We start from the raw sequence: 17192 nt of genomic DNA on the forward strand, positions 1-17192 counted from the left end.
GGATTATTTATGCATATCAATTTTTCAGATAAACTTCTGTCCAAAATGAAATTTATTTTCTTTCAATAGGATTGTGTCATATAAATGGTAGTAAAATGACAACAGTAATGATAACCTGGTCAGGAGAAGAGTCACAACCTAGAATTGCTATAATAAATTATATAAAATGCCAAGTTTTCCACTATATATTATAAGATGTATATATTTTAAAAAGGCAAATGTGACCCATATTAATGAAAACTGCAGTCATTAGAAACTGTTTCTGCATATCCCAGATGTTGGTTTAAGCAGAGATTTCAAAACATTTACTACAGGTGTGTTACAAGTAAAAATGGCAGGAAAAAAAAAACAATGACCTTAAAGACAGACACGTGAGTAGAAATTATCCAATTTGAAGAATGGAGAGAAAAAAGATTGAAGAAAATTGAACACAGCCTCATAGACCAACTTACCAACATTTCTGGAGTCCCAGAAGGAGAGGAAAGGGCAGAAAAAAATATGTTTTAAATAACATACTAGCCAAAACATCCCAAATTTAATTTTTTAAAATAAATCAAATCTACAGGTCTTGGAAGTTCAATGAATTTAAAGTAGAATAAATACAAAGAGACCACACCAAAACACATCATAAACAAACTGGTGAAAACAAACTCAAGAAAAATCTAGCAAGCATAAAGAGAAAAATCACTCAGCATGTGTAAGGAACCATCAACACAATTAAGAGCTAACTCTCCATCACAAACAATGAAGGCCAGAAGACAGTGGCATCACATATTCAAAGTGCTAGAAGAAAAAAGCTGTCAACCAAGAAGGCAGCAAAATTATCCTTCAAAAATAAAGGCATCATATGGTCTCAGATAAACTAAGGCTGAGAGAATTTTCTGCTAGCAGACCTGCCTAAAAAGAAATACTGAAGGAAGTGCATGAGCGGAAAGGAAAAGACACTAGACTCAAATACACAGGAAGGAAAAAAACACCAGAAATGGTAAAAATGGTAAATATGTGGGTTAAAATAGTCATGTGCCCATTTTAACATTTGGGTCAGTGACAGACCACATATATGACAGCAGTCCCTTAAGATTATATGGAGCTGAAAATTTTCATATACTGAGGTCTTCGCCATTGTAACACCCCACAATGCATTAACAGTATCTACAGTATTCAGTACATAACATACTGTATAGGTCTGTAGACTAGAAGCAATAAGCTATACCATACAGTCTAGTTGTATAGCAGTCTACATCATCGAGGTTTGTGTAAGTGCTCTCTATAAGGTGAGTACAACAATAAATTCATGTAACAACACATTTCTATTATGTATACCCATCACTAAGTGACACATGACTGTATTTTTCTTATTTCTTCTCTTAACATCTTTAGAAGACATAGACTGCACAAAGCAATGATAATATTGTGTTGCTGGGTTCATAGCATTTATAGCTGCAATATATGTAACAGTGGCACAGTAGTGAAAGGAGAAAATGGAGCTATACTGGAACAAACTTCCTATATTTTAGAGATACTAAGTTAGTGTTAATATTAAGCATAGTGATAGAATGCACATTGTAAACCGTATAGCAATCACAAAGAAAATACCTTCAACTATATTTAGTTAAAAAAAAAAATGGAGTAACTAATATAGCACACTAAAAAATATTTAACACAAAAGGAGGCACAGAGGAACAAAAACTGTAAGAAACATAAAAAACAAATGGCAAATGTACATCCAACCACATCTATAACTGAATGTGAATGGTCTAAACAGCCCAGTGGAAACGCAGGAGTCTGTCGGAATTTCCAAAAAAAAAAAAGATTCAATTATATGCTGTCAACAAGACACATTTTACATTCAAGACTGAAAGAAAAAGATGGAAGGTGGGAGCAGGGAAGGATATACTGTGAAAACAGTAACCATAAGAGAGCTGGAATAGTTGTATTAATATTAAACAAAATAGCCCTGACCAGTGTGGCTCGGTTGGGTGTCATCCCACAAAGAGGAAGGCTATAGGTTCGATTCCTGGTCAGGGCACATGCCTGAGCTGCAGTTCACTCCCCAGTCGGAGCAAGTACAAGAGGCAACCTATCAATGTTTCTCTCCCTCTCTTTTTCCCCACTTTCCCCTCTCTCTAAAAATAAAATCTTTGAAAAACTATTTAACAAAATAGATTCTAAAATAAATATTACTGGAGATAAAGAAAAATATTTCATAATGATAAAGAGTCAATCAGGAAGATACCCTAATAATTATAACTGTATATGCACCTTAAAACAAAGGAGAGCCCCAAACTAATGAGGCAATAACTAACATCATTGACAAGTGTTAAAAAAACAAACAAACAAATCGTGGGGGATTTCACACTAAATAACTGATAGTAACTACACAGAAAATTAGCAACACAGGAAACTTGAATGGTACTATCAACCAACCAGACTTAACTGGCACATACAGAAAAAACTCCAGCAAACAAAAGAATATATATTGTTTTCAGACACACATGAAACACTCTCCAAGACAGATGTAAATGGAGTGAAGTCATACAAAGTATGTTCTCTGACCGTAACAAAATTAAATTAGATATCAATTAAATTAGAAACTGAAAAATCCTCAAGTGTTTGGAAATTAAACTTTATACTTCTAAATAATATATGGGTCAAAGAAGAAATTAAAAGAGAAATTAGATAATATTTTTAACTGAATAAAACAAAAGAGTATCAAAATCTAAGGGAATTTATAACTTTAAGTATGTATTTTTTAAAATGTCTCAAATCAATAACATAAAATTCTACCTTAAAACAGAAAAGGAGCAAACTAAACTCTAAAACATGCCAATGAAAGGGAATAATAAAGATCAGAGCAAAAAGTAATAAACTACAAAGCAGAAAATTCGAGAAAAATTAGACTCTTAAAAAAAAATCAGCCCTGACCAGTGTGGCTCAATTGGGCGCGATCCCACAAAGCAAAGAGTCACCAGTTCAATTCCTGGCAGGAGCATGTGCCTGGGTTGTGGGTTTGGTTCCCGGTGGGGGCACATACCAGAGGCAACTAATTCAGTGTTTCTCTCCCTTTCTCTCTCCCCTTCCCCCTTAAAAACTGTTTTAGGTGAACTGATCAAAATCAAAGAAAAAAAGAAACACAAATTACTAAAATCAGAATAAGAGAAGGGACACTACTCTGACCCCTCCTCCCCAAATTATTCTAAGAACCTGAAACAAACATGTTATGTGTCAATTGTACTTCAATAAAAATACTAATAAAAAGTTAAAAGGGAAGGAATATTATAAACAAATTTATGCTAACAAATGAGACAACTTCTATGAAATAGACAAGTTTCTAAAAAAATACATTATCAGAACTGACTGGAGACAAAAAAAAATCTATGACAAATAAACAAACTGAATTAGTACTTAAAAATCTTATCCCCTGACAAAAGAGAGGGGGGAAAAAAAAAGACCAAACCCAAATGGCTTCACTGATGAATTCCCTCAAATATTTAGGGAAGAAATATCAATCCTTTACAAACTCCTTCACAAAAGAGAGGAAGCGGGAACATTTTGCAGCTCCATCTACAAAGCCAGAGTTACCTATCCTGACTGATACCAGAGTCAAACAAAGACATCACATGAAAACTACACACCAATGTCTCTCATAAACAAAGATACAAAAAATGCTCACAAAATATTGGCAAACTAAATCCAGCAATGTGTAAAAGAGCCTATACACCATAACCAAGTAGATTTGCTCCATGAATGAAAAACTGGTTTAACTTTTGAAAATCAATTAATGTAATATACCATATTAAGACAATAACAGACAAAAACTACATGGTAACCTCAATAGACAGAAAAAAGTACTTGACAAAACTCAATACCCATTCATGATAAAAAAAAACCTCATCAATCTGAATACTAGGAGAGAACTTCCACAACTTGATAAAAGGCATCCACAAAATAGCCACGAGTAACATCATACTTAACAGTTAAACACAAAATTTTTCTTGTAAAAATCATGATGTCCGTTTTAACCACTTCTATTCAACAATGAAGGTTCGAGCTGGTAAAAGAAAGCAGGCATTCATTAATTAAGGCATCCAGATTAGAAAGGAAGAAAAAAAATGTCTTCATTCTCTAATAACTCTGTACGTAGAAACTTCCCAATGAATCCACAAAAAATGCTCCAAGAACTAATGAACAAGTTCAGCACAGTCCCAAGAAACAAATTCAGCAAGGTTACAAGATATTAGATCAATTAAACAGAAATCAATTCTATTTCTATAGTGAAAGGACAGCTTTATATTGTAACTTCCCATCAAAAATTTGAATTGATTCAAATTTTCTTTCTTATCCCTCAGCAGAGCTTCAAATTTTTCAACTACATTGCTCCCAGGCATTTTTATCTCTTTGTTACTGTGAATATACACCTTTTCTTCCATTATTAGTCCTAATGTCTATTATTTGTATAAAAAATTAATTATGCAAATTTTTATAAGTACTTCCTTTAGTGAATTCTTTTCATACTATCAACACAAGAACAGGCAGGCAGATGAACTGAACAGGACTGATTTCGGAAACAGACTCCCCCCGCATTAACATGCAAATTTAGTGTATGATAAATGCAGCATTTCAAATACATAGAAAAGAAATACATCATTCGCCCTGGCTGGTGTGGTTCAGTTGGTTAGGCCTCATCTCACAAACCAGAAGGTTGTAGGTTCAATTCCTGGTTAGGGCACATGTCTAGGTTGTGGGTTTGTTCCCAGTCGGGGTACCTACAGAAGGCAACCAATCAATGTTCCTCTCATATTGATGTTTCTCTCTCTCCTGCCCTCCCCTCTCTCTAAAATCAATAAGCATGTCCTCAGGTGAGAATTTTTTAAAAAAATGTATCATTCAATAACTGGAAGAGGACAACTGGTTAGCCATCTGGAAAAAAGTAAAGCTGGATGTCTACATCCATTGGTTATACCACATATTTTCCACATAACACGATTTTAAACCATTAAAAGTAACAGAAAATCTGCATAACTTTCATTCAACTAGCATAGTTCACTGAATCTAAAACTACCAATCTCAACATACACAACTATTTTATGTGTTACTAACAAAGAAAATAGTTTGTCAAACTATGACAAACCAGTGATTCATGTGATTCAGAGCTGTTATAATGTGGAGGGATCAGAGTCCTACAATCTACCATGAAGACCTTTTAAATCTTACACAGAAACCTTCCCACCCCCTGCTGTGAGGAAAAAGATCATTAAATTCAAGCATTAAAAAATTAAAACTTCTGTAAGGCAAAAAACAAAATCAAAAGATAAGCAAAACCTCAGCGGAAATAACCTGCCTAACAAATGACAAGGGGCTCAGCACATGAACAAAAAGATCACTGAAAAATATACACGTGGCCAATAATACTGGAAAAAGTGCTCCCAGTCACTCATAATCATAATTTGAAAAGGAATACAACAAAACCTGACGAATATTAAAAAGTTTGACCCTAAGTAATATTGTCAAAGTGGAGTTCCATTTCCTGAGACTCTGATATTGGGGCAATCTTTGTAGTTAGGCAATTCATTTATCAAATTATTAAATGTAGATACTCTTTGGACCAATAATATTTCCCTTAAGAATTTATACTGTAAATATATTTTAAAATATGTACAAAGACATACCCAAGAACATTCACTATACTCACATTTATTGCAGAAAAAAACTAAAAACCTAAATATCCATAAAAGGGTAACCAATTAAAATAATTATGGTACATCCAATTACTGGAATACTACAGAGAATGAAATAAGGAATAATATGCAAAGACACACAAGTTAGTCACAACAAAAAAGACATGCTGTTGAACAATATGTGTGGTATGATCTCATCTGTGTAAAGAATATGTAAATACAGGTAGAGATATAAATGCCTGCACACACATACAAAATGTCTAAAAGGACACACACACACACAAATGTTTGTAGTGAACTAGAATGGGGAAAGTCTTTTTTTCTTTAACCTTATAACATTCTCTGCTACATCAGTGTGTATTCCTCTTATAACAAGTCCTTGCTAAGAAGGAAAAATGCTGAACATGACAATTACCAGAAAATGTGGGGAGAAAAAATTCGAAAATATGGCCACTAAAACTGCAGTATTTTCACATTGTTTTAAAAGAATTCCTAAATAAAATTTTGAGAGACATGAGAATGTGTGCCACTGATAGATATGTAGATACCCTGAAAACTGTTAAGCATTTAATTTTCTTTCACTTTTAAAGATAAAGCACAGGTCCAATATATGCATCAACACAGGCTACTATGAGGAGAAAGGAGAGGATCATCTGTATTCCTAAAATAAGGGAACTGGAACCTAAAAAGAAACATGCAAGTAATCTACTTAAGTGAGAAAAGATAATGATCTTCATCTTATAAAACTAATAGATTAATTCACTTCAATGTACAGGTGTTATATCTATATATAGTGGTATGCTATGTGCACGTAATATTCAAGCTACATACAATTGAGGATAAAAGGAAAAGGGATTGCCTAGTAAATGCAGTTGTTATAGGTGTGTTTATGTGCAAGCATATGGGCATCTAACACAGGTAACAAAGACTGAGTAAAACAGTACTGGATTACCTTTATGAAATATGTCAGGCAAATGCCCATCCCGCCAGATCACTTGGCTGAATTTCCAAGCTGTTGATTCCTCCCTCTATCCTACAAAAGTGTAAAAATACAGGTTACCCCCAAAAGATTCAAGATTAGACATGTTCTCAAAGTCAGGTCAAGTAGTTACACCTAAACATGCTAGGTCTAACAAAATTTTTTGCATGACAGATATGTTGAATTAAATCAAATTAGTAGCAACTAACACTTAGTGCTAAATGATATCACAAAGAAATGACCCTGACACTAATTGGACTTTTCAAATTTAACTTCTAATTGAGGATTAAGATTTCTTTAAAATCAGGGCAATAAATCTAAAATTATCTTAAACAAATTAAAATAGGAAACAGCATAAAATTGTGCTTCATTAAAATCTTATGCTAATACTCTCCATTATTCCAATAGTACTATTTCTTGATGAAATCCCACAGTAACATTTTCCTCAGCTCAAAAGTCTAAATATATTAAGAATGTCCCTTCTAAAAATAAAAAAATACTAAGTACTGAAAACTTTCAAAGCAAAGGTGTTTAATAATTCCAAAATGACCCGTACTTTTAAACAGAAAATGAACACCCTGCATAAACGCTGCACTGGCACTGGACACGCGGTGTCTGTGTGGGACTGGGCACTTTTCACTGGCAAAGTAAATGGATAATTAAGATTGAAAGCTGACATTTTATTGGAAACAAACATTAGGCCAGATGTAATTTTTTATTCGGAAATAATGAAGTATTTTATAAAGGAGCCCTAACACATTTCTTAGGTCTCAATAAATATCTTGCAAATCAATGCAACTACAAAGGCAGAAAAATTAAGGAAACTTTACATCTGTACAATATAACCAAGTATATTATTTCAAAGTTGTGTCATATAATTTTATCAAGGGATTACAAACACTACAGCATTCTGATAATTCAGCATTTTCTAGTCCAGAGCAAGTCAGTAGTTTTGTTGCTACACTAATTACGAAAGAAATCTATTTTAAAATAACATAGTTCTACTAAGTTCTTAATTGCCTGCCTCAAAGTTTTGTTCCAGACATTCAAAAGAGCATATATGCCATTTTTCTCAATTATATAAAACTTTTTAAAATACATTTCTGTAGTGATAGTATCAAAAAGATAATAAAGGCCATTAAATATATTAACATTATGTGCCACTTAACTGCAGGGATACATTCTAAGAAATGTATCATTAGGCTATTTCGTCATTGTGCAAACACCACAGAGTGCGCTCACACAAACTCAGACGGTATAACCTACTGTGCACTAAGCTTCATAGAACAGTCTATTGCTCTGTAAGGGAGGAAAAATAATTTCCCCTCTACCCTTCTGGGTTCTTGGCTGAGATATCCCTGTAATGAAAGACAGATTAACAGGAGAAAAAAAAAGTTTAACAGCATTTATACCTCCTGTATAAATGGGGGAGACCCAGGAAAACCGATGACTCCCAAAATGGCTGAAGCCACCACTTTAAATACCATCTTTACTGAAGACAAAAGATGTGGCTTGGAAGGAGTCAGTCAGTAAACAAGGGTGCGGTTGTTATGGAGAGTGGTCTTCTGAAATTGGTTAAGTGTCTAGAGATAAGATCATCCCTTCCCCTCTGCCCAAGAACTGGAAGGAGAAACCTTACAAATGGAAATTTCCCTTACAAATTTAAGTATCTTTTACAAAGTGTAACTTCTACTTTGTTTTCAGAACTTTTCTTATGTCTTCAATTTCTTAAAATTAACCAGCCTAAAATAACCCTATGCCAAACAGACATACTTTGAGGGCAACCCACTCCATTCCCCTACAGCTCTTACGCTACAACCCTGTACAGCGTGGCACTATACTGACTACTGTGGACAACTGTAACACAATGGTTAAGTATTTGTGCAATGTGTTATCCTAGGAATTCAGGACCAACAGATCCTTAGGAGGGCTGGGGCATCACTAGGCCATAGGAATTTTTCAGCTCCACTGTCACTAGGTGATAAGAATTTTTCAGTTCTACTTATAGTAGACCAAACAGGTAAACCAAAACAGCATCTGCACCACACTGCTATTCACTATTCTAATGTTCTTTACTGTATTCAACTTTTAGAATTCCTAACATAGCTACAGAAATAAAGTCGACAGAATAAGCATTGCAAACGCTGCATACAGGAAATAAAAACGTCTTCTAATTATACATTTTAGTATTACATACTGAGTCTTTTTAAAGTTGACTGGATATATCTAGTCCACAATCATATTACATAAGTCATCTCATAATACAGTAACATCCACATAGAACATCCACAGACTGAACAAATGTTTTTGAAATGTTAATTTTTTATTTAAAAGGAATAAATTAAGGCTGTCACACATCAAAGAGCGTATCTAGACTAGGCATGTTAAAAGAGAAACAAAAAATAAAATAGTGAAGGAAAAATAAATGTGCCTCTCTCCCACATGAACATGTACAAAATAATATAACCTCAAAGTCTAAATCTATTATCAGAAATTTCCGAATATCTTTACCACCAAAACCCTTCCTCTACTATGGAAACCCCCAATTTCCCCTAACTCACCTGCCACAGGTCTCTATCTCTAGAACTCGAATTCATTTAGCATTATCTACCAACTTCACTTATCCTTCCAAGTTCCTATCCCTCTTTTTCTTCTCCCAGCCCTCTCCACCAAGAATGGGGAGAACCTACCAAGCTAGAAACTAAAACCTGTAACACCAAATGAAAGGGATGAAGCTCCTTTTCCTGTTACTCTCCCACTTGAGAAGTTAGTGAATATTCTCGCTTAGCAATTCTTCTGATTCAAGATTTTACTGACTAAATAGTCCCTAATTATAATCACTTGTACAAATATAAACAAAGACTAAAAACATACTTTAAAGTAGATATTTTATAGTTATACTATCAATCAAGGTGTTTATTTTTTGTCAATATAGATGTTAATAGATCCATACTACAGTATAAATATGGACTCCATTTTACATGGTATGACCCTTCACACTTACTTAATAATTAAGGCAGTTTTCCACCAATACCAATTCAATAACTATGGTGCAGAAAGAAAATTAATGAAATATTTATAGGGACCATTTGCTATTGTCCTTACCCAAACTAAAATTACTACATTTTGGTCCTGGCCAGCGTGACTCAATTGGCTGTGTGGGGTCCTGTAAAGCAAAAGGTCTCCGGTTTGATTCCCAGTCAGGAAGGCCTGGGTTGCAGGCCTAGTGCCTGCTTGAGACACATGCAAGAGGCAAAACCAGCGTATGTTTCTCTCTTACATCAGTGTTTCTCTCCCTCTTGTTCTTCCTACCTTCCTTTCGCTCTAAAGATATAAATAAAATCTTAAAAAAAAAAAATTTTCATTTTGACTAGACTGGCAATATTCCAATAAACTTGCCAGCAGGTGGTCTGATTTGTTATTTAAGCCAACATTTTTGTCATTGAGTCAACATTTTTGATCACTTGATATGTATGTACAACACGCTACATAAGTAAGATTTTTAAGACATGCACAAAATACCATGGTTTCTACCCAAAGGAGTTAATAATGTAGTGAAGATAGTAAGTACACAAACAACAAATGTTTGTGATAATAATGTCAATATGGTTAAGTGCTATAACTGAAGTTTAAGCAATTTATCATAGAAAAATCAAAGCAGAGAGGAGTTAATTCTCCCTTTGCCACCATTCCAAAAGAAAAGGAAGAAGGGACTTTTAATGTTGATTCCACATTTAAAAATGCTTTGGACTTTGCTTAGTAGTGTTCCTAAGACTTTGTATGTATTAACTCACTTAAACCAAACAACAAACATATCAGATTAGTGCTATTATTAGTCACATTTTACAAAAGAGAAAACTGAAAGATTAAATAACTCACCAAAGGTTATAAAACAAACAACTGGCAGAACCAAAGTCTTTATAACGGTATATAATCTACTGTGCTATCCCCTGCTCCCTAGCACCACCATCACCATCTTCCTGTCAGCTTTCAGACCTCATCTTCCAGGGGTGTCCAACCTTTTGGCGTCTCTGGGGCACACTGGAAGAAGATGACTTGTCTTGGACCACGCATTTAATACACTGCGACATGTAATCACAAAAAAAATCTCATAATGTTTTAAGTAAATTTACGATTTTGTGTTGGACTGCCTTCACAGACATCCTGAGCCACATGTACCTCGTGGGCGGCAGATTGGACACCCCTAATTCTAGCTCACTCCACTTGAGCCTGGCTGACCAGACCTTATCTTCACAGATCTTCTAGCATGATACCACCCGTAGGGCCTACTGCATGGGCTCTTCCTAGGCCTGAAACACTCCCCCAGAGATACTCAGAACGAAAAGTTCCCCACCTACTTCAAGTCTCTGCTCAATTACCATCTTGTTCATGAGGCTTTTTCTTGCCATGACATTTAAAATTGTAACCTGTCCCTATATACACTCACCTAATCCCGTCTAATCCATTATAACATTTTGCATAGTACTTACCACCTCTTAACATACTATATAACCTACTTATTTATGATGTTTATATTTTTTGCTGCCCTCAACTGTAAGCTCCACAAGAGCAGGAATTTTTGTTTGATTCAAGGATACATCTATCTCACAGGCCCAAAAGAGTGTCTCACAAACAACAGATACTTAATATTTGTTAAATGATTAAATAAAGCTGAACTCCAATCCACGAAAACAAGCTAAATCGCCACACAATACTATCTCTCAATTATGGAACCACAGGTGACAGTAAGGCATCTAGAGAAGTCGCAATAACCTAACAAAACAGTGGAACCTGGTATTAAAACCAGTCTTGTGGGGTTCTGGCAACATTACCCTTCAGCCTGATAATGTCCCTAAAAAGGCTTGAAGGTCTTAAAAGTAAAGACAGTTGACCTACTAAAAAGTCTACTGTAAACTTTACAAAACACTGTCACCAAACAGAAAACAATAATTCTTAGCAATCTAAAGAATGGTTTAATTCAATCTAACTAAATTCCCAGTCTTTGTTATAAAAGAATGCTAATAAAAAATTTCAGAAGTACTTTGATAGAAAAGCTACAAAAATTACAAGCACTTTACAATAAGTAGGAAGAGCTTCTTTAGTTTCTTTCAGATATTTCACATGCTTCATGTTTTGATTCTAGGATAACTTCTACCTGACAGAGTATTTTCAAAGTGTATCTTTATTTTGTTTGCAGGGTATACTTTGAGTCTACCAAATTATTTCAACTGTCGTCTATGCCTAGAAAAGAGTGTGAAAGATGAGGGTTTATGAATTAATCTATCAAAACCCAGATAAGAAAAGTGTTAATAAAAGAAATCCCCACAAAATTATCAAGAATATTAATTTCTAAGCCAAATAAAACTTAATATAAAAAAGAATCTAAGATGGAGGCATAAGCAGAAATGCTTCACTTCCTAGCACAACCAAAAGAAGGATAACAACCAATTTAAAAGCAAAAACAACCAGAACTGCCAGAAGGTCAAACTTCATGGAAGTCCGATAACCAAGGAGTTAAAGAAGAGACATTCATCCAGACTGGTAGGAGAGGCAGAGAGGAAGATGGGTGGACAAGTGGTGCAGGAAGGCAGCGGCGGCTGGCGATCCCACATTCGCATGCAGATAAACCTGGAGGAACAACTGGGGAGTGAGACAAACCATGCAATCCAGAGTTCTAGCATGGGAAAATAAAACCTCAAAAACCTCTGGCTGTAAAAATCTGTGGGGTATGTGGCGGCAGGAGACACTCTCAATCTCACAAGAGAGTCTGCTGGAGAGGCCCACCGGGTCCTAGAAGGTACACAGGCCCACCCACCTAGAAATCAGCACCTGAAGGAGTACAATCCACTTGTGGGAAGTGAGAGAAGTGGCAGAAAGTGGGACAAGAGCCAAGCAAGCTAGCAAGCTGCATTGTTCCCTCTGACCCCTCCACAACATACAGCACCACAACACAGTGAAGTGGGTTGTCCCACCCTGGCAAATACCTAAGGCTCTGGCCCTTACAATGTAATAGGTGTACCCAGACAGAGAAATATAGCCCAAATGAAACAGATCAAAACTCCAGAAAAAGAACTAAGCAATGAGCAGATATACAACCTATCAGATGCAGAGTTCAAAACGCTGGTAATCAGGATGCTCACACAAATGACTGAGTTCACAAAATGAAGGAAGAAATGAAGGCTATACAAAATGGAATGAAGGAAAATATACAGGGAACCAATAGTGGAGGGAAGGAAGTAAACCAAGACTCAAATCAACGATTTGGAACAAAAGAAATGAACATCCTACTGGAACAGAATGAAGGCTCAAGAATTCAAAAAAAAATGAGGAAAGGTTTAGGAACCTCTGAGACAACTTTAAGTGTTCTAACATCCGAATCATAGGGGTACAAGAAGGAGAATAGGAAGGGCAAGAAATCAAAAACTTATTTGAAAAAATAATAAAGCAAAACTTCCCCAATCTGGCAAAGGAACTAGACTCCCAAGTCCAAGAAGCTCAGTGTCCCAAATAAGTTGGATCCAAGAAGAAACAAACCAAGACACATCATAATTAAGTTACCCAAGATTAATGAGAAAGAGAGAATCTTAAAAGCAGCAAGAGGAAAGGAGAGAGCTACCTACAAATTAGTTCCGTAAGATTATCAGCTGATTTCTCAAAAGAAACTTTACAGGCAAGAAGGGGCTGGAAAGAAGTATTCCAAGTCATGAAAGGCAACAACCTACATCCAAGAATACTCTATCCTGGAAAGCTATCATTTAGAATGGAAGGGCAGATACAGTGCTTCCCAGATAAGGTCAAGATGAGTTCATCCTCACCAAGCCCTTATTATATAAAATGTTAAAGGGACTTATCTAACAAAAAGAAGATAAAAAACTATGAACAGTAAAATGACAACAAACTCACAATTATCAACAACTGAACCTAAGAAATAAAATCAAACACAAACTAAGCAAACAACTAGAACAGTAACAGAATCACAGAAATGGAGATCACATGGAGGGTTATCAGTGGAGAGGGGAGGAGGAGCCTGGGGGGGAAGGTACAGGGAATAAGAAGCATGACAGGGGGAAGTTAATAGTGTAGGAAATGAAGAAGCCAAAGAACTTATATGTATAACCCATGGACATGTAAGGGGTGGGGGCAGTAATGCTGAAGGGTGGGCATGCAGAGCTGAGGGGAATAAAGTGGAGAAAAAATTGGGAAAACTACAATAGCAAATCAATAAAATATACTTAAAAAAAGAATCTATCCAAAACTTAACTGTTTTATAATTATGTTGCATCATGTACCTTAATGTCACTTCCAAATATTCAATATGCCCAATCTACAAAAGCCATTCATTGATAAACGAACATAGTTCTTGGTTAAGATTATCTTTTGTAAAGCCTCACTTTTAAAGTTGCATTGAAATACGGATGCTTACAATTTTTTTACCTTATATACTTCCATAAGTATTGTCAAATAAAACGGTTACCCCTGCCTTTTAAATATAATCAAAAGGGAAAAAAAGAAACCCAAAGCAAAGAAAGAATAAATAATAGCACACATGGTATAAGAGTCTGAAACAAAAACATACTGTAGCTAAAAGGCCTTTAGCATCTTTTAACTAGATCATCAAATAATATAATTAGTCAAGTTCTAATTTTACATTAATTTTTTCTTTTGTGAAAGTAAAACATTTGTTCTAGGCATGAGATTTCTATGAATAGGGCTAGAGTTTCTATATAATAATAAAGCACAGACATGTGTGTTCTTTTAAGAACTCTATCTGAATAATGGTCTTAACGGTACATAAACTGGGGCAAATGTAGGTTTGCAGTTTTCCATATGGAAAAATAATACAATAATTAACAAATAATAATACAAGAATAAACTCTCCTTCATATACTCCCAACTGTACACTTTCTGCCCCACCCTGTATGTCTGATGACCAGAGCTACACTAAGGAAGAATGACAGCCCAACACATCCAAACAAACCACCCCAGAAATTACCAGATAGGTCTTTCCAAACCATTTTCCATTTCTCCTGTCACCAGTAATCAAACCAATATCTTCTAAAGTTCACAATTACTGTAATTAATCCACTTCGTTGAAAAGAAAAATCCTACAAAGGGGTAATCAGATTCTTAAAAAATAACTGACCAAAGTGAGTAAAATCAAGCCACCAACTGAAATTTTTCTCCTGCCTTTGACCTTTGCAAATTACCTAACCAGTAAACATTCGTTAACTAAGAAACCAACTTTCCACCCACATCAGAAAACACAACAGTAAGCATATTTATAAGCTCCTTAGACTATAAATCAGTAAAGAGATAGAAATGACCTTTAAATCTAAATCACTCATTGAGGGAAGCCACTTCCCAAATCAAACCCAGCACAATGAGGATGCTAACAATGTAATCCTTCCCACAATTTATTAATAGAAATTAGTTTTTAAAATTAGTAAAACCTCTAAACTCAAGGAAAAGCTGCTTTACTTGTCCATGAATTTTGCATACACACACATTGACTTTGTAAACAATCAGGAAATATTTTGTGCTGTGATGATCAAGATCATTCAGGCAAGCTTTCAAACGACCTTTTCAGAGATGATGTAAGCACAGCCTGATACAGTACTTTATGGTCTACAGAGTGCGTTCTCATGTCACATTTTGTTTGATCCTTACAACCACCTGGAGACTGTCACTGTTTGTCCCAGTTCTATAGATGATGAAACCAGGATTCAATGGGTTAAGTGCCCAAGGTTACACAACACCTAAGTGTCAAGTCAAAGACTTCAACCAGATCCTCTGCCTCCTAATAAATGTCTAACACAGAATCACAAGAGAGGTCATTCCCAAGTTAGAACAACTTTACGTTACTCTTAGCAAAGTTCTGGAAGTCCAAATTAAAAAAAAACCACAAAAGTTTGAAATCTAACATCAATGAATGCAAAATTTGAAATTAAATGTTATCTATGATGAGTTAATATGTAAATAAACAGAGAAAATTCATCTGATTTTCATAACACAGAAATTATTCTACTGTAATAAAGAAGACAACCCTACAAAAATTACAGGAATACACATTTAAAAATTAGCTTATTTGACTTTTATAGTATCATTCTTTGTGAACAAAAACATGTTAAAATGTTATTAAAACTCAAAGATAAGAGGAAAGTATAATTATTACTTCTAATATGAATATAATTAAATATTCTCATTTAAAAACTTGTATATGCCTAGCTGGTGTGGCTCAGTAGATTCAGTATCAGCCTGCAAACCAAAGGGTAGTTAGTTTGATTCCCAGTCAGGGCACATGCCTGGGTTTCGGGCCAGGTCCCCAGCAGGCAGTGCATGAGAGGCAACCACAGACTGATGTTTCTCTCCCTCTTTTTCTCCCTCCCTTCCCCTCTCCAAAAATAAATAAAATATTTTAAATAAAATAAAATAAAAACTTGTATAGGGTTCATAAAAAGCTAGTTTATCATTTGACAATTTTCACCTTATTCAACACCAAACTCAAACCCTCTCATCGTGTGTCTCAAACATGTGCCCAGGGTAAAACCAGGCACTAGACACAATGCAGAGGTGAGCCCATACATACAGGAAATGGTTTTTATCTGATTAGGAAGCTGAGATTCACCATCAGAGTCAATCAGAGAATATCTCAAGAAGTGGCTGCAAAGGAGCCCAGTGATTTCTCCATAATTGCAATAATCATTAAATTTGAACAATTCATGAAACATGTTAGTAAGACTGGTGGTTTTTTTCCTGAGTGAGAGTCAATTTGGCAAGTTAACTAATTATTTAGAAACATAGCTTCTACTAATGCTGGATGGACATTTTCTCTTTTTTTTAAGTATTTTTTATTGATTATGCTACTATACTTTTCCCAATTTTTTCCCACCTCCACCCTGCCCCACCAACCCTCCAGCATCCCCCCTCTTAGTTCATGTCCATGGGTTGTACATATAAGTTGGACACTTTCTTATTTGGAGATAACTTATTCTCAAGTAGAAAAGTAGGAAATGTAAAAGCAGGACATTTCATTTTTCCTTTTCAAGCTATGAATTAGAAATAATATGAGATCTACAGTATTGTTTTTAAAAATGTTTAATATTAAAATACTATATGTATTACTACAATTAAACATCTTATATAAAAATAATCTATTAAGCAAACACATCTTTAAAGAAAATACCCAGACTTTATAACCTCATTTTAATAAACTATGTAACAAAATCCATTCATGTGACTAAGGCATAGTAAAACAGCATGAATCTATTCCCTGGCACCCTCTTGCACTGGCTACCACTGACCTCCCTAAAACTTCTTAAATGTCCAATACTGTGAATTACAACTGCAGCAAACATTTATATAGTGCTTAAAACATGACAAAGCACAAAGGCATATATCATTTTTTTTCAAAGCTTAAACAACCCACTGGATGGAGATCATTCACGTTCGCAAAAATTAAAGATAGGATAAAATGGCACAAATCTATTTTTTGCTGACCCTCCTCAACAAACACAGCTCTAAAACATGATAATAAC

General features: G+C 35.0%; 1 protein-coding gene across 10 annotated transcripts in view; it reads right to left on the reverse strand.

The window, feature by feature from the left end:
- The window catches only part of ZNF148 (zinc finger protein 148), a 129150-nt gene that overhangs the window by 84026 nt on the left and 27932 nt on the right, over positions 1-17192 (reverse strand). For 9 of the 10 annotated variants that reach the window (XM_045850937.1, XM_045850936.1, XM_045850938.1 and 6 more), the window contains exon 3: positions 6631-6711. The exons of the other annotated variant lie outside the window; for it this stretch is intronic. The gene's annotated coding sequence lies outside the window, so the exon portion shown is untranslated. The remainder of the gene's footprint in view (positions 1-6630; positions 6712-17192) is intronic. 10 annotated transcript variants of the gene reach the window in all.

Source organism: Phyllostomus hastatus, unplaced genomic scaffold, assembly GCF_019186645.2.
Source record: "Phyllostomus hastatus isolate PE091 unplaced genomic scaffold, TTU_PhHast_1.1 phas_contig_86, whole genome shotgun sequence".
NCBI lineage: Eukaryota > Metazoa > Chordata > Mammalia > Chiroptera > Phyllostomidae > Phyllostomus > Phyllostomus hastatus.